The following is a 27686-nucleotide window of genomic DNA, read 5'->3' as shown; positions in this document are numbered from 1 at the left end:
AGCTTTGGATGGAGTTGTATTAAATAAGATCAGCCTGTTTGGCACAAGGAGTCGAACCTCAGTTCCGGTGTCAACAGTTAAATGAAGAGATTAGGTTAGACAACCTGATCCTTAATCTTTTGAGGCTCATAAAGCCTTTGGGATTGTGACACAAGCAGTGAGTGGACTCCTAGCTCCAGAAGATACGCATGCACCAGAAACAAAACCCGTGTCCTTTTTCTTACAATGTAGAGACTTCATTTCATCTTTGCAGGGGAAAAGAAACTGAGCCTGCCTTTCTCCAGGGTCCTTTGGGTTTAACTGGCTTCAGGCAACTGAGGAAAGGCCTTGCCTATACCTAAAAGCCTCTGTAAGTCGATGAAGAATGCTGTGAATATGATAGATCGCAGAACCCATTTGAGGCATTTTTTTTGTCCTCCTCCAAAACAGTTCTGCAGATGGGCAGCATGAAACTATAACTCAGTTGTTTTCCTTCCTAGGAGAAGGAGAATGGGGTCTGTGAGAATAGAGCATACAAGGAGAAAGCCGGGGGTGCGGTAAAAACATGCAGAGACCACAGGGCTGGGAACTCACCTAACACGGCTGGGAGAGCAAGCAGCAAGGGGACAAGATGGCATCTCAGCAGGCCATCTTCCCACAGCCCTGTGCAGGGTGTATTGAGAGTATGTGCATGTTCCTCAGTTCCTTTTGACAACTTGACACAAGGTAGAGTCATCTGAGAAGAGGGAGCCTCAATTGAAAGGAAAATGCCTCCATCAGATTGGCCTCTGGGACATTTTCTTGTTTGATGATTAACATGGAAGAGCTCATCTCCCACTGTGGGTGGTGCCACCCCTGGGCAGTGGTCCTGAGATGTGTCAAGAAGTAAAACAGAGCAAGCCATGGGAGCAAGTCAGTAAGAAGCACTCTTCCATTGTCTCTGCATCAGCTCCTGCCTCCAGGTTCCAGCCCTGACTTCTTTCAGCGGTCAATCATAAATTGGAAAGTGAAATGAACCCTTTGCTCCTCAGGCTGTAGTCAACCTGTAGGGCCTCAGGCTAGAAAACCTTCTCAGTATTATAAACCTTGGGATTTGGAGACTTATCCCTACAGCAGAGCCAAACCTAATTTACCAATCCATCTTCATCCTGGGGAAGAAGAGAAATCTGGATGTCCACAGCGGCCCTCATTAACTTGTGGAGTAACAGATTCTAGGATGAGTGGAAGTCAGCAGGGTCATGTAGACTCTTCCTACATCTCTTTGAAACCCCCTCTCCTCCTGCTAACACTGTCAACTGGGTCCCCCTGTAACCACCATCACCAGGGTCCCCTAGAATTCAGGGGAAAGCCAAGGGGCCCTTCAATCATGCCACATTGCATTGGATTAAATGGTGGCCTCTAAGAAGATATGGCCAAGAATGTACAAGTAGACTTTTGTCTGAAAAGAGTACTTGCATATATAAATAAATTAAAGCTGTCCTAATGAGATCACCCTGGATTGCTAGATGCAGCCTAGCCCCAGTGACCAGTGAGTGTTCTTAGAAGGGTAAAACTGATGTCAGAAGTCAGGGTGGAATATTCTGTCATGAGACCAAGAGACTCTACAGCCAGCAGAGCACAAAGACTCAAGATTCTCTGTGACAGTCTTGGGAGAGAGTCTGTGACCCTACCGACAATTAGCTTCAGAATTCTGGATTCTGGGACTATTTTAGAATAAAGTTCTGTTGGGCTGAGCTGCCCAGAACCCATGGTACTTTGTTCTAGTAACCCTGGAAAACTAACACCCTGCTTCAGCAGAATACCTTGTCCCCTTCTCTTGGATAGAATTCTTAAAGGTAGAAGCTACTGACCGGCAGGCACACTAATGGACTAGGAAGGAAGCCTGCCTTTCTCTTTAGCTGGTCCCCAGGGCAGGGCCTCAATTATGTTTTGACCATGTGGGGGATGCCAGCTCACAAAACCTGACTGGCCTGCTTCCTTTCAGACTGTATATGAAAGTAATGTTCTACATAAACAACACCTGAAATCCAAGGTTAGGGAGGCACACAGCCTCAGATCCTAGGGTACAGAGAGATCCTGAGGTCTACCCATTGTGGGGGAAGCCGGTGCAAAGGATTTTGTTTGGCACTTGTTTCTTTTTACAGGGCTCATCTGGGGTCAGATCACACAGCTTCAGTTAACCCAAGGCCCCACCTCTGCAGAACTGTGATGCTCCTCCTCTTTGGCTTTGCCCCATGGGATATGGACTCACCATGCATGTTCAGCTGGGTTCCGTAAACCCTTGAAAGCTTGCGTAGGGGAACCCATACTAAACATCTTTTCATTCTGTGTATTCAGTCTTATGTTGAGGAAGGGTTTTATTCCATAGCCCAGCCTGCCTTTGAAACAGCTATGTCCTCCAGGTTGAACTGAAACTTGACATCTCCTGCTCCAACCCCTTGACCAATAGAGTTGTAAACATGCACCTGCAAACCTGGTTGCACGCAGGTGCTTTTGTGTCTGTTTTGTTTATTTGTTTATGGGTATAGGCATTTTCCCTGCATGTATGTCTAGGTCTCAAATACATTCCTAGTGCCCAAAGAGGTCAGACATAGGATCCACTGAACTAGAGTTACATATGACACTAAGCTGTCATGTGGGTGCTGGGAATTAACCCTTGGTCTGCTGGAAGAACAGCAAATGCTCTTAGCAGGTAGTACGTGCTGAGCCTCAGTCCCCCCAGCCTCCCCTCCCCCTCACACCTTTACATTTTTAAAGATGGTTTTCTTTGCTTTTCTCTTTTGAGATTTATTTATTCTTATGTGCATTGGTGTTTTGCTTGCATGTACATCTATGAAGGCATCAGCTTTCCCCGGAAATAGAGATACAGACAGGTGTGAGCCACCACGAGGGTGCCAGGAATTGAACCCTTGTCCTCTGGAAGAGCAGCCAGTGTTCTTAACCACTAAGCCAACTCTCCAGCCCTCCATGTCATTTTGATAACTTAAAATGTTTAAATCACGGGGCTGGAGAGATGGCTCAGTGGTTAAGAGCACTGCCTGCTCTTCCAGAGGTCCTGAGTTCAATTCCCAGCAACCACATGGTGGCTCACAACCATCTGTAATGGGATCTGAGGACCTCTTCTGGTGTGTCTGAAGACAGCTACAGTGTGCTCACATACATGAAATAAATAAATCTTAAAAAAAAAAAAAAAAAAAGAAAAAAATGTTTAAATCAACTCAGTGTACTGTGTAGAGGTCAGAGGACACCGTTTGTGAATCTCTCTCTGTCACCATGTGGGGACTGGGGATTGAACTCGTGTCCTTCACTGGGCTTGGCATCATTCTCTTTCAGCTGCTGCCAGCCCTCTATGTCAAAACCTGAATATAGTTGCAGGTGCATAAATTGTTTGCTTCTGATTCTTCTACAGTGTTTTCAATAATCATCATAGAAATCTAGAAAGCATGGATTATTTTTCTAAGGGAATACCTTTTTTGTTGTCTTTTCTTCATCAGTACGATTTGTATCATGCTTCCTTTTGATGAATTTAATGCATGTTTTCATTCATTTCTAGCTTACCTTTTAAGTCTTGGGTGGGGCAGGTCTGGGGGAAGCTTGCACATGAAGGGCAGTAGGCGGGTAAGGTCAGTACGTAGGCAAAACTGGAGCTGAGAAAAAAAGGAGCCAAGCGTTTAGCTTTGAGAGAGTGGCGAAGGGCAGCCAATGGAGACACTAGGCCCGGCACTGTGGCCATAAACCCCTTTAAGGCTCAAAAACCAAGATGAGGAAACCAGATTGCAGAAGAATTTGACTTTGAGTGTCCTTCTTACCTCTACCTGCCACCTGCACCTGGGAAGCCTGAATTCTTGCCTCTGCACAATTCTCTTGACTTAGCTGGGAGTCAAGCAGATATCACTGGGGGGCGGGGGCTTGGGTTTCACCCTCCCAGGAGATGACGCAGCTATGTTGGTCTCTGCACCTCCCAGAGCCCTTCTGCAGAAAGCATTCGGGCCATTCATTGCCCCAGACACCAGGACGTAAAGGAGCCACCGAAGAATACACTCACTGGATGGAAATAAACTCAGGCTACCAACAAGATAAGTTAAGTAGGCTGATGACCCAAATCGTACCTCCTCAACTAACTAAGCCGTCATGAAACATCCGCGCACACGATTCTAGAAGTTTCTAGGAAAGAGAGTTAGGTATATTATCTCCACTTCCCTCAGGCTGAATTTCACAACAGCCGCTCCAGATGGTTGCAGGCAGTAATTACCTCTATTTTAAGCCTGGAGCAGAAGGACCACTCCCTCAAGGAGCTACAACGAGGAATGAAGGAAACTAAGAAGCCCGTGGCATGGGTCTTTTGTGAAGAACCCTTAATTTACCAAACCCAACAGAGCATCACCCTAAAGACTCACAGCTTTTAAAAAGTGGAAACAAGTAAAAAAAAAAAAAAAAAGCCAAAAAACTAGCTCAAAAAGGTACCCACCAATCAAGTAATAGACAAGCTATCAAAATAAACATGACATTAACAGATTGGGACAACAGTGGATTATAACCATGATAATATTGTAGTCACTGAGTAAAACAGGAATGCAGTCCCATGCTCGTGCGCATGAGGACAGTAAACTAGAAAAGAAAGCTTTTACTCACAGTAAAATTCTAATCCACAAGACAGAAAAGGTGAGATTTACATTCGGTTACTAGTAGAGAAATAATTATTTCAACCCAGAGCATCTACAACCAGTGAAACTGGTCAGTGACATTTTAATTAACACGAAATGTACATAGTTTCAGAGTACCTCCCCCCACCCCGGCCGCCCCCATTGTTTACAAACGTCACAGAGAAAAGTGGTGATTTCACACCGAAACATCTCTACAAACACCATCTTAATTGCATGGTCAGAATGAATAAATCCATAAGGAATGGGTCACACGGAAACCACTCACCCCCTTCACAGACGTGGCAACACTATAACACCACTGTGGTACCCTTGCCCAAGATGAATGGCCTACAACTAGTCAGGAGGGAACATCAGTCAAATTCCAACTGAGGGGCATTTACATAAAATCCATATGCAGTAGTCAAAGCGCCAAAGTTCCGGAGCTGAGGGACATCCTAACAACCATCCTGAGTGAGGGAGACTAAAGAGACAGGACAGGTACCTCATGATGTGGGCCACCCTTCATCGAGAAGATGGCCAATGCACTGATAAGGCAGGGGTAGTAACTGAAGATCATTACTAGAAACGATGTAGCAGAGTATTCAGACTTATGCGGGTTGGGGGCTGCTGTATTACTTTTGCAAGTCTTCAGAGTAGCAGGTTTCAAACATGCCTTCGTCACCTCCTCCAGGAAGAGGCTGCCTCCGCCTCCCCTGGGCAACAGCTCTCTCATTTCACCTTCGGTAAGCTTAAAATATCGAAATAGCTTCCACTCGAAAGAATGCTTTGATAAATATTTCTCATTGATGCTTTTTAAGCAATCCAGTGTGAATGCTGGGTTTCTTAAGAGGTATGAATGCATGTCCCTTCAGTAGGAGGCACAGAAAGCCAACACCAGCGACATGTACTGTGTCCGACCCGTTCCACTATCCTCTCTGTTGCTCCCAGATGCACTGCGCATGTCTCTTTTTGTCTATCAGTGTCAGGCTCACCTTGGCTTCCTCCCTTACCTGCTCTCTACTCCCCTCCCTCCCTTCTTCGTGCCCTCCCTTCCTCGCCTCAATGCACATTGTCTGGGGCAGTTCAAAAGGCTCGTCTTTTCTTGATGCGGGTAGAATTCTACACCTACTGCGTCTGTTATTGAGCCGGATATAGCCTGACAAACGCAGAGAAGGAAAGCAAAGCCGTGCATCCGAGGACGCATGCGCAGACCACATGCTCCTTTCCTCCGGGGAAGGCATGAAGTGCGTGGAAATGTGCCAAGTGCTCTATATAGCTGGCCCTAATATGGATTGTAGCTACTTTAACCCTTTCTCTCAAGGAGACGCCAGGCCCAGAGGGGTGCTCGGAGGATTTTATTTCTACAGCATTCTACAAGGACCACAGTGGCCTTCCATTGCCTTTTAGTGAAACAGGCTGGGTCCCCAATTCAAAACTCTGCTATGTTCTAAAGGTTTTTTTGTGAAAATTATTATCTAGGGGGCTGGAGTTAAGAGCACTGGCTTCTCTTCCAGAGGACCTGGGTTCAATTCCCAGCCCCACATGGCTTCTCATAACTGTCTGTCATTACAGTATTAAGGGTCTCATTTCCCCTTCTGGTCCTTCTGGGCACTGCATGTACATGTTAAAACAAACATACATGCAGGCAAAATACCCTGTAAAGAAAAGAAAAGCAATAATGTATATAAATTATTAGTTAGATCCTGTAAACATCATACAGTGCAGTCTGATTTCCCAATCAGGCACAAACTCCTCACAATCAGTGTTAACTGATATATATATATACCATATATATATATATATATATATATATATATATATATATATATATATATATATATATATATATATATATATATATATATACCATACACATACAAGCAATGTGGGGTATAGAGTACTTTTCCTATATTAATCAACATCCTTTTCCAAGAAGTTTTAAATTACTTTTAATTGTGTATGCATGTGTGAGTATGTAGGTATGTCCGTGTGAGCATAGCTGCTCATGGAGAACAGAGGCTTTGGGTTCCCCTGAAGTTGGATTTACAGGTGATTTTGGGCTCCATGACACGGTCACTAGGAACTGAAAGCAGGTCCCCTAGAAGAACAGCGTACTGCTCTTAATGGCTGAACCATCTCTCCATCCCTACAGGAAAAACCTTTATGGAGGCTGGCTTGGAAATCAAATGCTTGCATTGTTTAATAGAGGAGGTGGGGAGGAAGCAGAAGAGTCAGGGCGAGAGGGGTAGAGGAGGGGTGGAAAGTCAGTGGGATCCACATTAATGCTCAGGTTTCTGGAACATGAATGTGGCAGATCTGCACTGCCTCCCCTTGCAGTGCCTCACAACAAGAATGCTGTGCTCTCCTCAACTTCTCGGGGCTCAGTTCTCATGACACAGAGGCCCTCCTCATGTCAACCACACCAGTGCTTAGCACGCTGCCGTCTCATGTCAAACAAGGCAAGTGCTCAGAGTTCATGGACATTGTGGCTACAAATGCCACATGACAGTCTATGACTTCTTTCCCCCTCCCCTAGAATTCTGAAATCCTGGTGTGAACGAGAACATGATGAGAGATTCTTGCTACGCAAAGCTTGCCTTTACCACAGCTTTCTGCCCTAGCCTTGTACCAGTTATTGTATCCTGATCTTTGTTTTGCTGTAATTTAATATTCTGTCTCCTCCAGCACTAGGGAGGTCGAAGCAGGAGGATCATGAGTTCAAGACCAGCCTGCGCTATGTAGTGAGTTCCCGGCCAGCGTGTGTGACATGGAGATGCTGTCCCAAAACAAATAAACAACATATGAATTAATCTGTTTTTCTTGATAGTGAAGAGAAAAAGGAGGCACCAAGTCACAGTTGTGATAGAAACTGATAAAGTCTCCAGGATGGCCTCGTTGAAAGTAATCCATCCTTAAAATGCTTATTCTGTGACTAAAAAAAAAAAAAAGTGAGGGCAGGTCCATCTGGTATTTCCCCTATGTGTTCCTCAAAACAAAGTTTCTCAAGTATTCTAGGACTCAGTATATCGTCTGCCAGACAGCTGTTGTGAAGAACAGCAAGGAGATAATCTGGGTCTATCATAATCTTTTTCTTTTTCTCTCCTCTTTGAATTCTGGGTCCAGGCCAGTAGATAGACACTTGCTCTGACTTTTAAAAACTCTCCCTTAGTTGCCAGGTTGTTGCCTGAGGACATCTAATGTCTCTCTTGTTAGGCTAGTTAAGAAGTCAGGTTTTTGACTTCTTGGCAAAGGTGTTGACCCTAACCTTGTTCTAGAGGGCAGCTGTCTGTAGAGATGAAGCCCACACTGGAATTTACTGACCCCAGAATACACTTGGCCTGACTCCTGGACCCATCAATGAGAGAGCTCCCTTAAAAGAGCAGATGAAACTTTGAGCAGAGAGTGGTAGACTTGTGGATCTTAAGGCTAGCAGAAAACCCTAGAGGTCACGCGACTGCTCTCCTCCCTTCTGACTCACTGTGCAGTAGAAGTGAGCTTGTAGGGAAACTCATACATTCTGCCAATGGACATTCACAAAATCTCATGGGCATTTAATACATGGGACTCTGCCATTCACGCATGCTTCACGGAAGACTTCAAGATAGCAAACAGGAAGATTTTTCTGTATATAGATCTAAAATCTTCAGGATGCCTCTTTTCTCGTGCTATGGCTCCTTACATCATCAGATATCACAGAACAGAGGGGAGCGCAATAGAACTGGAGATACAGGAACATCCAAGATGGATATAGGAACAGGACAAAGAGCATGGACCCAAGGTAGAGGCAGAACGAGAAATAGCCCAAGTTATCTCTGGGTTGTCAACAGATGAAGGCAGGAAGCCAGCCTTCCTGCCCCGGACTTCCTCCAACTCTTCACTGGTCGTTAGGACTGTTCCCTGGCATCCTGAGCCAGCTAAACAATAGGAATGTATTGTCTCCCAGCTGTGGAGGCTACAAAGTGATCAAGGGTACCATCAGCAATGGCACCTTCTCATACTTGCCTCGTTGGTCTGCAGGTGACAGACTCCTCTCTGTGACCTCATATGATCTTTGTCCTACATGTCTCCCTGAGTATCTAGATTTCATGTCCTTATAAGGAAGAACATCGGTCAGACTGGCTTACATGGTCCACCTAAATGACCTCGTTTAACTCAATCCTCTAAATATAACATTCTACAATATTGGGGCTTCAATATATGGTGTGCATGCGTGTGTGAGTGTGTGTGTGTGTGTACAATTTAGCCTATAATAGTTAGAAGAGTTCTCAAAAACACGGTATTAATAGCCAAAACATTAGTAGGGTTGCAGAACTTTTAAAAGTAAAGTGATTAAAAGTATGACTGAGCTTACACATTGCACTATCCCCTGCCTTGAGTGACAGATGACCTCATTCTACTAAATCTCTTCTCCGAATCTAGATACTAACAGTCTCCAGGTAGCAGCCTAAGAGTGAGGGCCAGCATCCACCAAAAGAACAAAATGTGAGCCTCTTGGGTCCTTTAAATTTTAAATATACTTAATCTAACTCAATACATTCAGGTTTTTTTTTTTGTTTGTTTGTTTGTTTGCTTGCTTGGTTTTGTTTTGTTTTTGAGACAGGGTTTTTCTGTGTAGCCCTAGCTGTTCTAGAACTTACTCTATAGACCAGGCTGGCCTTGAATTCAGAAATCCTCTATCTCTACCTCCCAAGTAAGTGGGAATAAAGGCATATGCCACCACCACCCTGCTCAATGTTATAAAATTGTCAGTAAGATAGTCCATATCCTCCTGTGGTGATATGTCTTCAGGCTCCAGCAACCACTCTGACTTAGAGAATATCTCATTATAGACTGTCCAGTGCTCGTAGTGTGGGGCCAGTGGCTGCCATATTCCACTGTGCAGATCTGGGGACTCATCAGGTCCATAATGGTCTAGGTAACTAACTGCCCTATACAATGACCCAAAATAAAGGAGATGTGTTCAGAAGATGAGCAAAGGATGAACCTAGAGAGATCTTTGTAGGTTCTCAGGAGTGGCCAGTGCCTTCTGAGGTGTCCACAGAATTCTTCAAACTGCCTAGTGCATGGGGCTCCCAGTACCAAGGGGGTGTGTCCAACACTCAAGAGTTTAGGAACTCACCAAGCAGCTTAGTAGCCTAGAAAGGACCCTGGCTTTCCCTGTGCCATTCAGTTCAAGACCAAGAAAGAATGCTGCAAACTATTTGCCCATCAGGAATTAAATAGACCTTAAAAACCGAGAAACGCCTCACACATCATTCACCGCCTCGTCCCTCTCTCCTTTCAGCTCAGACTTCTGAAGACTAGAACCCTATAGGAATGGAGAGACGGATTCTTTAATCTGAAGGACAGACTGGGGTGTATGACAGCATGAGACCAGGAAACGGTTGCTGGGACAGAGAATGAAGAAACAACCACATTTGGTGGATAACTTTGGAAGCCAGGAGCCTTAGAGATGAATAATGTGGGAAGTAGGAGAAGAGATATGGTCTCAGCTCCCCATAGAGTTTAATCCAGAGCTGAAAATGCAGCAAGCTACCTAAAAGACAGGCAGAGCCCGTTCTCCACCACAGCATGAGAGGCTATTACTTATCTCCTATTTCCTGTCCCAACACAAGTTGCTTGGATGTGTTTTCAGTCAGAAAGAATTCTAAGACTTTTCTTTAGAAGACATTTCCCATATATATATATATACATACACACACACACGTACTGCCTATAATGTATATTAAGTCAAGCCAAGAAGCTTCCTGTGAGGTAGAAGAGAGACCTAAGGCTCCTGAAGTTGGAAAACAGTGGATTCAGAGGATTCCTGGTCTTACAACCTCTGATCTACATAAATAATACAGGGGCACCTTCCTGCTAGTGTACCTCAGCATGTAGGAAATACAGTCGTAATGTTGTTGGTTGAATGAATAAATGGATGAATGAGAATAAGAAAATATATTTATTGAAAGTCCTCAAAGGATCCTTTCTAAACTTAAGTATGAGGTCATAAACCCTCAGGAAACGGACCAAAATATCTTTCCTTGATTGATATAGTTCATAAGAGCTTCAGAAGGCTTGTCTTCTAGTATAACCCAGTGAGACCGAATTTCCCTAGCATGTGTGAGAGGCTGTGTCTGGTACGTCCCAAATCAGTATGTAGATGATGTTTGAAGGCACCCATCTGTTTCTTACAACAATATGCAGGCAGCGCAATAGCAGATGTTCACCATGAGGCAAAGCAGTCTCCACGGGGAAGCCGTATCCACCATGTAAGATTTTAGCCACTCAGAGACAGCCTGCCACTTAGAGAGAGGCTGGCCTTCTCAACCTGCGCTTAGAGTGAGAAGTTCCAGAGAAGGTACCAGAAAGAGGCCAAAGGAATTTTTTGGTGATCAAAAAATCTTTTTAGGAAGAAAACTATCTCCCTACAGACATTGTTTGTCTTTCAAGTTCTGACCATTTTTTTTTCTTCTGGACTGATGATGAATCATTAGAAAGATCTAAGATACCATGATTGACTGTAACAACATCTAGAGGTAACTATGATAATAACAAATACTCACGTGTCCGGCATATAATCTAAGCTCTGTCCTGTGTGTGCTCTTCCAGTCCCTAACCTCAAAGCCACCATCTATACTCTCTTCAGTGACCCTCACGCGACAGGCCCGGGATGGTATTTCACACAGTCTTGGAAACTTAGGGCTCTCCGTGTCCTTGTAGATCCATAGCCAAAGAAGCATTGCCTAGTCAGGAAGTTCACTTTCTTGGTGGAGAAACTGATGTTTGATAACTCACTTCACAGCAAGCTACGGACAGTCTTTAAAAATAAAACAAAATAAAAAGTTTAAAGTCCTGCCTCCTATTAGCAAGACTCCGTAGACATTCCCTGGAGTTTCCTGGGGCAGGGGAAGTGGAGGGTAAGGGGGAAAAAAATCTTCATTTTTAACAACTAAGCATTATGATGGTACAGTCTGAGAAAGAAAGGTGTCTTGGACGAGTCTGTTTTAACATGTTGTCCAGCAGTTCTGGTTGTTTACGACCCAACCCCATTGCTCAAAACCCAGTGGCCTAATCTGCAGGACCCTGCCCATCTTCAGGAAAAATAAAAAGCCACATTAAGTCAAACCCACTCATTCCCCTGATGACTGTTATACTGTAGGGGGCTAAGCTGGCACTCTGCAGAGTATGGTCCTGCCTCTGGAGGGTCTCCATGGGAACCACATCTCTGTGACTTAGCCTAGAGAGAGCTCCTGTTACCTTTCTGAATCTCTCTTAGAGACCAGACTATCTCTCTTCTCGAAGTAACTAAAGGAAAGTCAGCTCAGTGTTTGAGGGAAGGAAGTTGAGAAGAACAAAAGCAGTCAGTGAGCAGCAGGATGGCGAAAGCAACCAGAACTTTGAAGGTCTGGGCGCATGCATGCCCTGCAAATTTATTAACTCATTAAAAGAAAAAAAGAGGTTTGGTTTTCTTTCCTCATGATAGAGCAAACCGAGTCCTGGCCTAGGCTGAAAACTGCACAGCTTTCTCACACAATTGTGATTTCCAAGCACCTCAGGAAGGTGTTTAGAGCCAGGAGGAGGGAGGGAGGAGGAGGAGGAGGAGCAGGAGGAGTTGGTGGTGGTTCTGGTAAATGTCACTGGGGGAGGCGTCCCTTGAGTTAAAAAAAAAAAAAAAAAAGATCTAAAACATTAGATTTTGTTTGTTTGTTTTTGTTTTTTATGTTTCTTTAAATTGACTTCTTCCAGCACCAGGGGAAACAAACTCCATTCTCTATTATTATTGGGTCTTCTAATTTCCCCTAAGGAGCACACTTATCTAAAAACGGGGTATTAGCAGCTATAAATCGACACCTGTTAAAAGTAATTCTTAGTATATTATAGTGGGCCCTACAGCTGGTTGCTAATATCCCCCAAGAAGAGGAAAACACCTTGTGAAGCCACAGACACACAGATGAAGGAGGCAGCGTCTGGAATAACACAACGCACTCCAAGGTTTGCATACAACCACTGAAACCTAGGAGGAGGGAAGCGTAGATTCTCTCCGTGGTCTTCAGATGAGCGTGACCCTTCTGGCGACCCGTTTCCAGCTTCTGGTCTCCATCCTGGGAAGTGTATACATTTCAGCTATCTGAAGTCACCCACTTGGGGATCATTTGTCATGGCTGCCCTGGGAAGCCCAGACACAGCCTCCCGGGCTCCTTTTTTGATAATGGGCCACTGGACAGTTGTCATGTCAGTTAATCATCACACCCCTGCCCCCCCATTCAGATCATGAAAACCTGCAAAAAGCAGGATGTGGTGTTGAATCCAGGAGTTTTCTTAAAGCAAAGCACTCTGGGCTAGAACTGGGTTTCCAGCTAGAACTGAATCTATCTAAAAGGGCATTCCAACTTCCTTCAGGGCCTCTTCTCTCCCAGATGACTTAGGGACAGGAGTTGTCAAACTTCCTCCCATCCCCTCAGCCAGCAGATCTCAAACTTTGGGCTGCAAACTCTTTGTGGGGAGGGTCACATATCAGATATCTACGTGACGATTTATACCAGAAGCAAAATCAAAGTTATGAAGTGGCAACAGTTTTATGGTTGAGGGTCACCGTATCGTGAAGAAGTGTATTAAAGGGTCACAGCGTTAGGACAGTTGAGAACCAGGGCTCTAAACCAAGAGCAGCCATGGGATGTGAGCTTTGGCCCTTGGGACCGTCCTGGGGACGGGTCCTGAGCTCAGAAATGCCAGAGAAGAGCTATAGGCCGCTCCTCTTGTTGCTGAGCTCAGAATGGACTGTCCACTGGGGCACAGTGCTATGTGGCTCTACCTGAGCGATGGGCAACCCTCCCCCCGCCATCCCCCCTCCACCACACACCCCAAGCAAAAAGCATTGCTAAAGATAGTCCATCGCCGGATAAGAAGTTCTCTCGTCTGAGTGACCGGCCAAAATATTTCTTCCTGCCTGACAAACCACACTGGAACCTGCTGCTTCTCCCCAGTTTTCATGACCACCACCACTCCAGGGTAGGCCACCCACCACGTGAGTTCATCAACCAATTGTTCTCTTCTTGCCTCTGCTCCCTGGTGTCTTTCTGCTTCAGACATTTTCTCATAGCCCCCCCCCCCAAAAAAAAAAGCATTCTGTAGAAACAAAAGGGATATACAGCCAGAATAAGGAGACATGCAGAAAGCTCGTGACAGACCCATAAGGAATCTCAACTCAGCTTCCAGAAGAACTGATGTACTGTATTCCCTGACCATTGTTTCATTAAGTCTAGGAAGAGCATGAGCCACCAAATACCCCTCCCACCCCTCTTTCTGGCTGCTGTTACATTGTGACATTGTACCTAAACTCTGACACTGTTGCTCATGAGGATCTGCTTGTACCTTACACAGGTTTTCCTGTTTTTGCAAAAATAAACCTAAAACATGCCTAAGCCAAATGTTAAGTGCTCTCAGGAGCGTAGCCAGGCGACACCCTCAGAAACCTGGGACGGTACATGTCATGCTGCCTTGTTTGGTTTAGTTTTCTTTTTCTTCTTTTTCCCCTTCTTTCTTTCCTTCTCTCCTTCTTTCTTTCTTTTTAATTTTAACTAAATCAGTGTGCTCACCTGAAAAAGCCAGTCCACGGGGAAAGCATTTCACTGGGTGACCGTTTGGCTGCAGAGAAGTGAGCTTTGTTTTCCAAATCCTTGTCCTGTCCCCAGGGCTGCAAATAATACCAGTGCCAACTTCTCTCAAATCTGAGGCACCATTGTACCAGACTGAATAAGTCAGTTACTCTTTCTTTGCCTCAGGGAATAGAAAAAAAAAAAAAAAAGAAAGAAAGAAAGAAAGAAAGTAAACCACCAAAAAACCAAAAATACAAAACACAGACAGGACTGTGGCATAAACCCGACCATGGGACTGAAAAGATTAATATTTTCCATGGCCAGATGAAAAATGGTATGTAGCGCAAAAGGCTCAGGGTACAGTATTATATTTCTATTGCATTGAATTAGTTATGGGGTGACATTTTGACTACTTCCTCTGTAATTCTCATAACTCCACCTGTCTGACATTTCCTTCCTCTCTGGGTTACATGGAGAACAGGTCCCACTTTGTGGAGAGAGGCCACCCTGCAGAATCTCAGAGCACACATTCCAGAGCAAGGTGCTGGCGAGGCACGTGTGGGAAGTCTCCAAGCCGGCAGAGAGCAAGCCGGGTAACTGCCCCACAACCAGCTTAGGAAGGACAGAGAAAGCTCCTCATGAAAGAGAAATCTGAAATCCTTCCGTTGCCTTGTAACCCTCAGGGACAAAACTTAATGAATCACCAAACGGACCCCTTCCTGATGTGAGTGGCCACTTGAAGAGTCACAATGGCGTAGCACATACTGTCCCGAGGAAATGTAGCAATGAGTGTGCTGAGCTGAGAAGAGACATCAGGATGCCAGGAATGGAGGCTGGTGGGGAGATGGTACTAAAACAAACACATTCACATGCAGAATGTCTAGGAGGTGCCCCATTCCCATCAGCACCCCTGATTTTAACTTGGGTTATAGGCAGAGGTTCAACTGACATCACGTTTGAGAGCAGAGAGGTGGTAGGGCCTGCTCCCCTGACAATCACCAGCTCAAGTGCAGGTGCACACAGAGGCAATGTCTTCCATGTGTCACAGTGAGGCCCTGGTTCTCCCTCCTATCCCCATGCTCTCAGAACTAAGACTCTGACCCCAGATATATTTACAAATACCTTGCCAATATATGAGGCTCTTCGCGTACTCGAATCATAACCGAAGATAACCCATTTATTTTATCCGACATCTGCCATGGGGCTGGTTTTTGGTGCTCGGGTACCGTACATCTGTCTCCTCACATCTTCCCAGGCAGATCTCCCCAAGCTTGGCTCTGTCCCAGAATTCTTTCTCCTCCCAGATGTTCCACCTTCTAGTTCCTGTCTACGCCATAGGCCGTAGGCTTTTTAATTAACGGGTGATGCATCCGTACAATACACAAGATATTCTTTCTACATCCGTGTTAGGGAAATTCTCTTGCCATAGTGTGTTGAGAGGAGAGACTTTGGTCCTCAGTGGGTGACAGGACCTCTAAGAGGTGTTTAGATTCTAAGAAACCTGCATTTGTAAAAGAATTACTTTTGGAATCAGGCCCTTTCTCTCTAGAGACTGGATTTGCTGCCCTGGGTTCTGGCTGTTAGTAGGTGAGGCTGCCCCTGTATTTTGTCTCATTCTTGCTCCATGCTTCTGTTTTCCCACGGAACTGATTCAGCACAAGGCCTTTGTCTGACGTAGCCATCTGAACTTGGGCTTCTTGCCCTCTGGAATCGTGAGTCCAAGTGAATCTCTTTCCTTTACAAATCACTCAGCATCAGGTGTTTTGCTACAGGAACCCTGAAAATGTTTAAAGACTGACAACCAAACCAGAAGTCGAATGGTAAGCTTGGAAGAATTGGTGGGTGGGTGCATGGGGCACGTGATGAGGAAGAGAAGAGAGAAAATGTGAGGGGCCAGTGAGATGGCTCAGCAGGTAAAGTCCTTGTACAAGTGTGAAAAGCAGAGCTCAGATCCCCAGCACTTGTGTAAAAATGTGTGGCCTCTGTGTAAAACCACACGCTCACGCAAACACTCAGATACACAGGCACACATGTGTACCCACACATACACAGGTAAAATGGTAATTATAAAGAGGAAGGAAGGAGTGGATTTCCTCACACGGGATTGTGTGCAAGGGCTTGAAGTGAAAGCAAATACTGTGCAGCCATGCCATTAAGAATGTTCCCGTGATATGTCAGGTCTAAAACACCACCACTGAAAACTTAAAAGCTACATCCTGTCGGTCTCCATCACTTTAAAATTAATCACAGCCTCATGGAGAGAGGTGTTTTTAAATAAACACTGTAAACACGAGCTTCAGGAACAGACCCACTAGGACCACAATACAGCCTCCATGCTGACCCCACGTTACCAGCTCTTAAGTTCATCCATCTCTAATCCTCTTATCAGACAGGGACTTACATCTGAAGACATCAAGACAGAGACCTCTGGGCCACCCCAGACCAGGGAAACCTAGTCTCATAACTTATAGGATTGTGGATTCACACCTTTGTATGTCAGAGTCAATACTCACAGACTCTAAACCTACCTAGAATGCAGATACAGCCCAGAGACTCTCTGTTGCTAGGAAGCTTTACTTCTATATGATTAATCGTAAGTATACTGCTCTAGAAAACGGACCCAAAATTCCTAAGAGTTTAAACACATCATTTATTTCTGGTTTATGTAGGACTTTGGAGTCAGCTCGGTGCAGGGACCCAGTCTCCATGGCTACTGTCAGTCAACACATGGTTCTGAGTGATGACTTGGCTAATATTTTTATTTGGCCAAAAGGAGAAAGAGGCATATGGGCACGTACCTGAGATGTGGGGGAGGGGCATATTAGCAGTCCTACATAACTACCATGAGCTGTAGCTCAATGGCATGGCCACACCCAGCTGCCAGGGCATATGGAGACAGGAGTGTGGCTGGAAGAAGGAGAAAGCCAGTCTGCCTTGGCTGTTCTTGATACTCTCTGCCATCATGTGGTTGGTTGTTCTATGGAGTCGGGTTCAGACCAAGAACACTCAGTGCCTGCTAATCATCTGCTTCTATGTCAGTTCTTTAAGTACTTGTGTTAAGCTGGTTTTGAGGTACAGCTGAGGTCTCTGAGGATATACCTCAGCCTGTAGAAATCCTGCTCAAGTCTCTGCTCTGACTCCTGATCCACCCCCAGATCTGTTGGAGATTGTAGACCCTTTCTCAGGGTGCCTCAAAGCACACTGCTTTCCTAATCCTCCTATGAGTCACAGCCTATGGGGACACTGAAGCCCAAAGGCAGAGGAAGGGTCCCCAGGCTCTGAGGATCATGGGATCAAGAATCTTGCCTGGAGTAACCGGACTGGCCTAGCAAGCTTAACACCTCAGAGAGAGGTCACCTGGCACCACAGAGAGGACTGAGAGACAAGGGTAAGGTCACATCTGGTCAGGCAAGCCTTTAAGGCACATCTGGAGTCAGCTTTCTTACTCCCTTGCCCTACCATGAAGATTATGAAGAATTGGGGGGCAAACGTAGCCAGAACAAAGACAGCCTCATTCTCAGGCTACATCCTAAGAAGTTGAAGCCCCCTCTATAGTTTGGAAACATGTAGTCACGCTCCTATAGCCACATATCACCTCCCAGGTCCCAATCCACTCCAGCTTGAAATTAAGAGAGAGAGAGAGAGAGAGAGAGAGAGAGAGAGAGAGAGAGAGAGCTGTGTCTAACAGAAAGAAGCTATGGGTTCTTTATGCTCTTGCATCTCTCCTGGTTGGGGGAGGTGGGGGGGCGAATTCAAGTTCTATAAAGATTCTGGTTCTATAAACCAGCAGCTTCACAGCACCTAGAAACAACCCCAGAGAGACAAAGACAATGGTGATGATCTATACTGAGAACCAGACACCTTTGATAGAGTTTTGAAACATTGTTGCTGTTAAAAGTTCCACTTAGATAAAACATTTGAAACATTGTTGCATTAAAGTCCAGATAGCCCAGGAGTTGGCACTTTAATCCCCACCCTCCCAATAAGGAAACTAAAGCTCTAAGCGTTAAGTAACTTGCCTGTGCTCACACTGGTGGAAAGAGGCTGAGTCAGACCTCTGCCTGACTGCAGAGCCTATGTGCCTAACACCTGACACAATTGGTCACTCCTAGGAGGGCCAGAGGACTCCCTACCTTACCTGCCTTACTTACTGCACCAGCAACCCTCCACCTCCACAGCTGGGATCTGTCTCCTCTGTGCTATTAGTGACCTCTCTGTCACCTCTTTTAACTCAGAAGGGTTCCCCCCCCAACCCCCTGATGAATGCCTTGTTAGGTCCCAGCTGTTCTTGCCCATACCAACCGCCTGAGCTCCCACACTGACAGGAAAGAGTCTCCAAGACGGTAACTCCCCTCTGGTTCGAGTTAACATATACTTGCTCTTCGACACCCTTGGTCACTAAACCTCAGGAAGCTCTCAAGGAGGCTTGGAATCAAGTCTGCATCTACCCCATGGCTTTCTATCACCTCTCCCCTGGAGCCCAAAAGCCAGGGAAGGGAGTTCACTCCTAGCTTGCTATCAGGCTGAGGTCAGCCCTGTTCAGTCACCTGGCAGGCTGCCAAACGTACCTGCTTGAGCAACACAGAGGTGCAGCCTTGATCTTTACCCAGGCAAACAGCCGCATGGTAAGGCTAAGCTCTAGACAGGCAAGAAAGACCAGGGGTTGCTCTTGACCCTGCCACTACCTCTGGCCTTGTTCTCAGACAATGGCATCCCTTTCCATCCCCACATTTTCTCCTTAGATGGGACAGGAACAGGCCTTGTGAGGGGCTATTACTTCAAGAACTCTCTGGAGAAAGATAACAAGATCAGCTATGTTAGTAGTGGTCTCTTGGCCAATCTCTTCAGATGCAGTCAACAGGTCTGGCTCTATTTGAAATCCTTCCTCCTTTCCATGGCAACGAGTGTGGAAGGAGACAGTGAGGGTCTCCCGGTGAGGATACATCACATCACTTGCTACATTTCTCTTTAACTTTGTGCTCAGCCTTTGTGAAGGTGTCAATAAGCCTCCTCAAGCCCCCCCATGACTTCCTACCAGGAGAGGGGCAGTGGGCGCCACAGCTGGTTTCTCAAGGAGCTGCCTTTTGAAAAGCTGAAGCGAATGACAGCTCATTCAAGACAGTTGCCAAAAATCACAAAGCTGGGTAGCTTTCTCAGAGTACAGGGACAGTAAAAGTAGGTCATAGGGTACAGAATCAAATCCAGAGGCTGAAAGCTTCCTGGAAGCCAGGGAGAATGCACAGTTTAGATCGAGTTTGATGACTGGCTCCCAGGGAGAATGCACAGTTTAGATAGAGCCTGCTGATTGGCTCCCAGGAAGAATGCACAGTTTAGATAGTCTGCTGACCAGCTCCCAGGAAGATCTTGAAGGTGCTACCACACCTCTCAGATCTCCCCCTCCCCCATTTCTATAACTGTAAACCTCATGTTGGATTCTCTCGGATTGAGTGGATGGTAACCTGACCTAAGATTGTTTCCAACATTGGGAGTCTGTAACTACTTTGCAATTCACATTCTGAAAAACTGTCTCCCTACCTTCCCATACCTTCCCACTGCAGTGCTGAGGACATATGAAACACAGCCTCCAGTTCAGTAACAGGCTCTGCGTCCCCTAACACAGCTCCTCCTCGCTTCTCTTTTGCTCCCAGCCCAGACTATGCCAAGAGAAATGGAATTCAACCTTGAATTCTGTTGGAGGAAGACCACAAAATAAATGGCCTTGCATGGGGTGATATCGGGGGACGTGGGAGGCATGAGTATCATCAGAGTGGGGAGTTTTTAGAATAGGGAGTTTTCAAGACTTTTCCCTCTTTGGGGAAAGCCTAGTTCTATCAACATTCAAGCTCAGAAAGTTTAGGTGTACTTGGAACAAGCCCAGGAGCCTGGATCTTAAAGAGGCATCTTCGGTCAGCCTTCACCACACACTTCCCAAGGAAAGGGTGTAGGGAACACAGGTCACACCCACAACTCTGTGACATTCTCATCCTCCCAAAAGGGAGAGCCAACCGGTCCAACAGGTGTCAAAGAAGAGATGGCTCAGCACTTAAGAGCACGTACTGCCCTTGCCTAGGACCCAAGTGTAGTCCCGGCTCCCACGTCCAAAGACTCCAAAACATCTTACCTCCACAGGCCTGCACTCAAGTGCATGCACACTCTCAAACACTCATGTGCACATGCATGCACACACAAACACACATGGGCATATTCACACACACTCACATGCACACACACATACACACACAAGGGCATGAGCACTCACACAAATACACTCGAAGTCACACACATGCATGTGCATACATGCAGGCATGTGCATGCCATGCATGCGTGTGCGCGCACGCGTGCACACACACACACACACACACACACACACATGCATGCATGCACAGGTAAATATAAATACATCTTTTTTTAAACATCTAAGCATAGCTCCTTTTCCACATACCTATCCTTGCCTGGCTCAGATTGTAGCGTCATCAGGAAACAAACACTGTCTAATGCCACACACTCCAGACAGACAGACGTCTGTGCTTATACCCAGATAGTTATGGAGTGGAGGGTGGCAGGCAGTGAAGGTGTGGGGGGTGGGTGTCTTTTTCCACTATAGTCAAGGCACAGGGGCTTGTGCTACTTTGCAAGGGAATCTGTTGGGCAGACCAGCACACTGCCATCATAGGCTGCTGATGGATGTCTTGGGCTCAGTAATACCCTCATTGGGAGTACTTCCGGAAACAGTCTCTTTCCTTCACCTTCCTGCCCCACCCTGCAGGGAAGCTGTTCCCTGGGACCCAGCAGCTCCTGGTGGTCAATGATTTGGAAGCAGGGGTCCACTTACCTCACACTACAGGCTGGGGACAGTTTCAGAACTCTGCTCATGCATTTGTCTTCTGCCACTGTGCCTGCCTGTTATGGAAGAAATTGACCCCACTACAGAGGCAAAGCGTACACCACTCCCCATGCTGCTAAACAGGGCTTCTGGAGCTTAGAAGTGTGAGGTGAAACCTGGAGTCTCTGGGAGAATGGAGTGCTTTTTGGACAGATTTTGTCTGGTCCACCATCTCCTTCCACCCAGGCCAAGGCAACAGGGAGGTGGCCTGTGCTGGGTCCACAATGGCCTTGGCCCTGTGTTATCAAAGGGAGAGAAAGAGCTGCGGCTCACCAATCTGACTGGTTGTGGCAGCGAGGTAATAAGGTTGCACCGTGGGAGCAGAGAAGCCCACCTGTTTGAAGACAGACCTCCTGCTTCTATTAGACACCGCCCAGTAGGTAGGATGAGGCACCCGCCACCACGAATCCTGGGAAATTGGCAGCAAACAAGGGGAGTGGTTTGCTTAGCATCAACTGAGCACCTGGGGAAGAGTCCTGAGTAACCACTGGGTCTTCCAACTTTACATTTACATCTTTTCTCGTTGTGGTTTTCCTTCTGGTGGCTTCAGGAGAGTGGATCTTAATCTCTGTGCACACTAGTGGACCCCGAGAAACTCTGAGAATGTGTTGTGTCAGTCTTTACCCTGAAACTCTAACAAACTACTGTTTCTCTTTTTCCATATGTTTCATGTGCATGTATGGCGTGCGCGCGCGCGTGTGTGTGTGTGTGTGTGTGTGTGTGTTTGTGTGTGAGAGAGAGAGTGTGTATGTGTGTGAGTGTGTATGTATGTGTGTTTGTGTGTGTGGTATGAGTATGTGTGATTCTATTTGAATGGTGTGAGTGTGTGTGTATGGTGTGACTGTGTGAATGTCAATGTATGGTGTGAGTGTGTATGTATGTATGCTCTGGGTGACAGTGTATGTATGATATGTGTCTGTGAGTATGTATATATGCTGTGAGTGTATATGGGTGTGTATGTATGGTGGATGTGTGTGAGTATGTATGTATGTTGTGAGTATGTGTGAGTATATATGTGTGGGGTATATGTATGTATGGTATGGTTGAGTGTGTATGTGTGTGTGTGTGAGTATGTATGTATGTATGGTATGTGTGTGTGCATATGTATATATGTATGTGTGATATGTGTATGAGCTTGTATATGTATGGTATGAGTATGTACATACATGTATGATATGTGTGAGAGTTAGTGTGATTGTACGTATGGTGTTTGTATGTGTATATATGTATGCATATACAGTATATGTATGTTGTGTGTGCATACATAAGTATGCATGTATGGTGTGTGAGTATGTGTATGTATACATATATATATATGATGTGTGTGAGAGTTTGTGTGAGTATGTATGTATGGTGAGTGCATATGTATATATGTATGGCGTGTGAGTATGTATATGTGTATATGTATGGTGTGTGTGCTTGTGTATATGTATGTATGGTGTATGTGAGTACACATTTTGTATGCCTGAGAGTATGTGTGTGGACACATGTGTGTAGGTGTGACAGCATGTCAGGGCTAATGTCCAGAATCATCCTCCATAGCTCTTCCACCTTATTCACAAAGGCATGGTTTCAGAGTCAAACCCGGAGCTCAGCCATGTGACTAGTTCTGCACTGTTTCTGTCTTCTGAGGCTACACTTACTGTTGCTCTGCCTGCTGGCATTAGGTAGGATCTGGGGACCCTAACTCCAGTCTTTCTGTTTGGGCGGTAAGAACTGAAGCCACTGAACATCTCTCCAGCTCCACACCTACCGTTGCTGTTCCTCAGGTGAGTCTCGTATACAAGGACTGTAAGAAAAGCCATGCAAACTAGAAAGGGATGAAGGACAGATGGGAGGAGGTCAGGAGAAAGAAGGAAAGATAAAGAGCAAAAGAAGCTGAGCACACAGAATGTGGGGCCCGCTGGATGTGAAATGAAGTAGAGACAGAGTCTGGAGAGGGTGAGTGTGAGTTTGAGAATGAACGGTGAGAAGGCAGTTCCGTACCTGAAGTGAGAGGAGGGGTCTGTGTAGGGCTGCACCAGAGGCTGCATCAGGAATGCTGACCTAGGTCTCAAATCCCTGGAAAGAGCCCAACCTGACTCAGACCAAGCATATCCCAAAGGGAAGTTAGCCCTGATCCCCTAATAGTAGCTGGGTGTGTCCCCAGAGTCCTGTCCTCTTTGGGGTGGAGACAGTCATGGTGGGAAGAGGCAGTGACCCTTACTCACTATGCAGTTTCTTGTGCTGTGTCCCACTCAGACCACAGAGCAGAGGTCAGGTGGGGAGCTAAATTCTCGGGTTCAAATCCGCCCCAGGCCTTGGCCTTTCACTGCCTTTGGGCGAAGGAAACATGACTCCTGAGTAATGGGTGTCCTCTCTGGCTGCACACCGAAGCCATCTGGGAAGCTTTAACAGAACCTCTTCCAGGTCCACGCCCATGCCAATTACAACCACCTCTGGGTGGGACCCAGGCACTGAGCTCCCTAAGAAACTCCAAAGCATAGCACAGCTGAGAACTGAGCCCTCTGGGGTGTTCAAAGAGCACCTCAAATAGAACATTATGAAAATGGCATTTCCTCTCCCAGAATACGGTTTGAATGTATCTTACTCTGACTGCCCCACCCCACCTCACCCTACCCCCACCCCACCCTTCCTCCCACACCAGTGATCGGGTCAAGGGCAGGCTTGGCCTCTGTGACCCAAGGGCCTGTTGTAAAGCTGGGGCAGGGCCTGTTTCCCACAGCTGTGGTTTGTGAGACTGGAGGCCATGTCTTGGAAGGGAGAGGCTCGAAGGCCCCAATTTCAGGCAGAACTTCATTCCAGGAGGCCGGGAGAGAGAAGAAAAGAGGTAGGTGGTAGATGATGTGTAAGGAGGGATGGGGTGTGGCTTGAAGCCAAAACAGAAAGGGTGATTTTGAGGACTCAAGAAACCCTGTGGGAGGAACAAAGGGTGTGGGCCGTAGGAGGGGTTCTGCATGCCTTATGGGCAGGGCAGGCCTCACCTCACAATAGGCAACTTCCCAGGCACTGGTGAATGAGAAGCCAGGCAAAGATAGGACATGTCAGGCCTCACCTGTGGGTCCCAGAGGGGAAATGTAGAAGGTGAGGGTGCTAACCAGAAGAAGTGACACCAGAGATATAAGCTACTTGGAGAGCCAGAGCTCTACAGTTTGCAGGACTGTTGTTGGTTTTGAGGGCTGGGGCGCAGAATATAATATAAACTATATAATATAAGGTAAAGGCCCTTGAAGGTGCCTCGGCACACGAAGTCCCCCCTTTCCCCTCCCCCCAGCTGAAGCTGACGTGGCCAACAGGCTCATGATTTGTGATGAGACGTTTTCTTGGTGTCTCCTGTGTAAGCCTTGTCAAACCGTAAGTCATTTTGTGTGTAAAAGACTGGGATCCTTGCGACACCCTGTCAGGCCAGGGAGACCAGTCGTCAAGTTGATACCTGGGGACACGAAGGAGTGGTAGAAGAATGTGTGGCCACGGTCAGTTGGTCATCCAACATGTGAGTGCTGTGCGTCACTTAGGTCCCAAGCGTTGGCCCTGCACACGGTACCCACTGTCCACACCACAGATTAGACCTACTGTGTGTGTTGGGCAGGGCCAGAACTGGCAAGCTTCACAACAAGTTAGGCATGGTATCATACCATATTGGGTTTTTCTTAGGCAGGTAATCCCAGTGTGAGGAGTCTAGGTAGGAGAAGTTCTTGTCACCTCTGAAGGTGTTAAAGAGAGAGGTGCCTGCCTAGACAACTAGGGCAGGCAGTGGGGGGAAGGAGCCAGCTAATATTCCATATGAGGAAAGTCTAAGTGCCTACTGTGTGCCATGCCTTGGACTAAGCTTTCTGTATATAAAACCAGTGACTCTACACAGGAAAGTACAGAAGGGGGAAAAAAAACAACAACAAAAAAACAAAAACCATATGACTTACCCAAGGAGAATATTTCTATTTCCACACAGAATTTCTTCCTTCTGCCTTGCTGGGACTGGAGACAGGAGAACCACAGGAGGTCCCTGAAGTAGTGTTTTTGTGAGGTTAGCTTTCTCCAGCTTCAAGTGTCAAATATAAGTTACACCCCCAAAATTTGGCTACAGCATCCAAGGCCAGCTCAGGGAGTAATGGCTCCCTGTTTGTTTGAGGCTTTTCCAGACATTTCCTTATCCACATTTCTTCTAGAAGAATCTAGGCAATCAACTCTATCACTGTGCCCAGCTGTTTATTTTAAAAGGATGTGGTTTGAGGGTGTTTGGGAATATCTCCTCTCTCTGGGCTGCCCGAGAGAAGGCAGAAAATAAAACCTGGTCTTGACACGGGGACTGGGGGAGACACAGATCCTCACAGATGTAACCCAGTCCACCCATTGCCCCTGCTGACATTTGAAAAATGCTTCCAGGGGTTACCTAGGGTGGGACTGATCATGATGGTGCCCCCACCACAAGGGCTGGATGAAGGACTGTGTTGGTCCCACTAGTGTCTGCAGGGGTCCTTCCACTGTCTCTCCTCTGCAAGCCTGGGGAGGTGTGAAACAGGTCATATTTAAAACAGAACAAAGAAAAAAAGCCCGGCCATGAACAGACACAGGCGTGTAACCAGGAGGTCTGTGGAACAGAGCCATGCTGGTTGGTTGCTTTCAGATCCGTTCCCTGTTCCTGTTTCTTCTAAATCAAGTTACTGCTTGCCCTTATGCCATCCTGGAAGTTCAAATGGAGTCCCTGGAAGCAGACCTCTTTACATCATCCCTCCTTTGCAAGGCATGGATGGGTACGGACGTGATGGCAGGATTCGTAGCTACAGTGGAGCTGAAATCTGGGTACAGAGGTGGTTCCTGCTGGGAAAAGCCATATGTCTCCCCCAAAAGTCAGGGTCTCCTGATCCCAGCCTTCACTGAATCTTCTCTAGATAGGCACTCGGGTTTACTGAACCATTTCTTGTCACGCTCTATAGCACCCAACTCAGCTCAGTACCAACCTTTACTAAGACAGGGCCTGGGATCAGGTCTGGGACCTTCTCAGAGCTCTCACACGGGTGCTTGGGGGTTAGGTTGGGGGCCTGGCAACCATACCACCCAAAGATCAGGTGCATGTGGGAGCCAAGGAAGGGACATATGTACCAATGCTATCACATTGATTTAGAAACTGATACCCACTTGTTGGTTCTCCTTAAACCAAGGAACTTGGACAGGTCCTCTATCCACAAAATGCACATAAAAACCAGTGTCCAGCTTTCCCAAGTTGTCAGAAGAGACAGCAAAAACAATTTTCACAACTCTGTAGCAGGGTCGATGTTTCATCTCACCAACATTCAAACCCCTAAGCCGCTAAGCCATGATTACTTCTGCCAACAGCTGTACCCAAAGATCTTTAACTAAAGCAACCCTATTCCCAGCAGCTGTTCCAAAAACTTCTGATTTTTGCAACATCTTGAATCAGAAACTGGGAGGTGGAGCCTGGGAAACTTCGTCTTAGCAGCATTGGTGAGTCTTTGATTGACACTTGATGTTGGAAGATCAACAGTCTGGAAGGCCCACCATAGTCTGCCTAACAGCCACAGATACCTTCTCTCCTCGTATCCCTTATCAGCTATTCTCTGGGCCCTGGAAAAGTGGACTCAGGTTCATAGAAAACATCTGTAGCTCAAGTTATGTGGGGCAGCCTTCCTGTCCCACACCATCTCTCTCATCTTCACCCACACCTCCCCAAGTCCCTTCAGATCCCCGTGTAGACCACAGCAGATTCCCACAGGATAGCTAGGGCATAGGAGAGAGGAGGGTGGCCAACAGGTGACATCAGGGTCCAGGTTTTTAGACAGCTGTCCCACAGTGCTGTGCCTGTAAGCAAATCACTACAAGTCTTGACACTCAAGTCTTTGACTGGCTCATGGGTTTCACCTTAATCGATCCTAGTTGCCTCTGGGTTTGGGGGGGATAGTTCTCAGAACCTGGAGCCCTGGGAAGGCAGGGATATGTTCTTTTGACACATTGACTAGGTTAATGACTCCTACATGATATTGCTGTGTCTCCATATGAAGCTGGCCTCCCACTTCCTGAACAGGTGACCTGAACTTTACCACCATCCATGACAAATGTTCTAATCACCCCCAGTCATCCATCAGACATGCCATGAACACCTGCAAAGGACTATAGTTTCTAATTCCATTCTGACACCTGACATCACTCCTGTAGACCAGGATGGGCTCCCACCTTTGCTTCTAAGGTGGGACAAGTAAGGCTTAGAGATGCCAGAATCATTTCCAACGTCACACAGTATAAAGTGCATGCGGGAGACCCCAGGCCCTGTGGTTCTCTTCATGGTAGCTTTCCATAAAGCCTCAACAATGTGGCCTTGGAAACAGGTATCGACGTTGTTGTGAGTTTTGTTTTCTCAACTCCCCGAAAAACAGTTCTTTTTCTGCTTTCTATTTAAAACAGCATCATGATTGTGAGATAGGAGTCTTGGTGAGTAACCATCACTCTTTCCCCAAGGCTGTTCTGAGAAAGAAGCCTTACCTCCTACAAAAAGTCCCAAGTCAGTTGTCACCGTGGTCATCCATGTCTGCTGATCTGCTCCAGTTCATGCCCTGACTCGCCCATCTTCTGGGTCCTCAAGAGCAC

At 46.5% G+C, this 27686-nt stretch overlaps 2 long non-coding RNA genes across 3 annotated transcripts; both read right to left on the bottom strand.

Annotated features, from left to right (window-relative positions):
- Positions 1-821: 821 nt before the first annotated feature.
- Positions 822-27686, bottom strand: LOC308422253. 2 transcript variants are annotated; one of them, XR_013975071.1, is made up of 4 exons: positions 27582-27686; positions 25007-25089; positions 3538-3626; positions 822-847 (listed from the first exon to the last, which is right to left on the bottom strand). It is a non-coding gene; the product is annotated as an uncharacterized lncRNA (long non-coding RNA). The 2 variants fall into 2 exon arrangements; XR_013975072.1 differs by lacking the exons at positions 822-847; positions 3538-3626 and adding exons at positions 19803-19891; positions 23073-23147.
- LOC308422254 lies at positions 6161-14366 on the bottom strand. Its single transcript, XR_013975073.1, has 3 exons — positions 14204-14366; positions 11171-11424; positions 6161-6277 (listed from the first exon to the last, which is right to left on the bottom strand). It is a non-coding gene; the product is annotated as an uncharacterized lncRNA (long non-coding RNA).

This window comes from Micromys minutus, assembly GCF_963924665.1.
Source record: "Micromys minutus genome assembly, chromosome: 7".
NCBI lineage: Eukaryota > Metazoa > Chordata > Mammalia > Rodentia > Muridae > Micromys > Micromys minutus.
The sequence above is the reverse complement of the archived record's forward strand: the minus strand, read 5'-3'. Positions and strand labels throughout refer to the sequence as shown.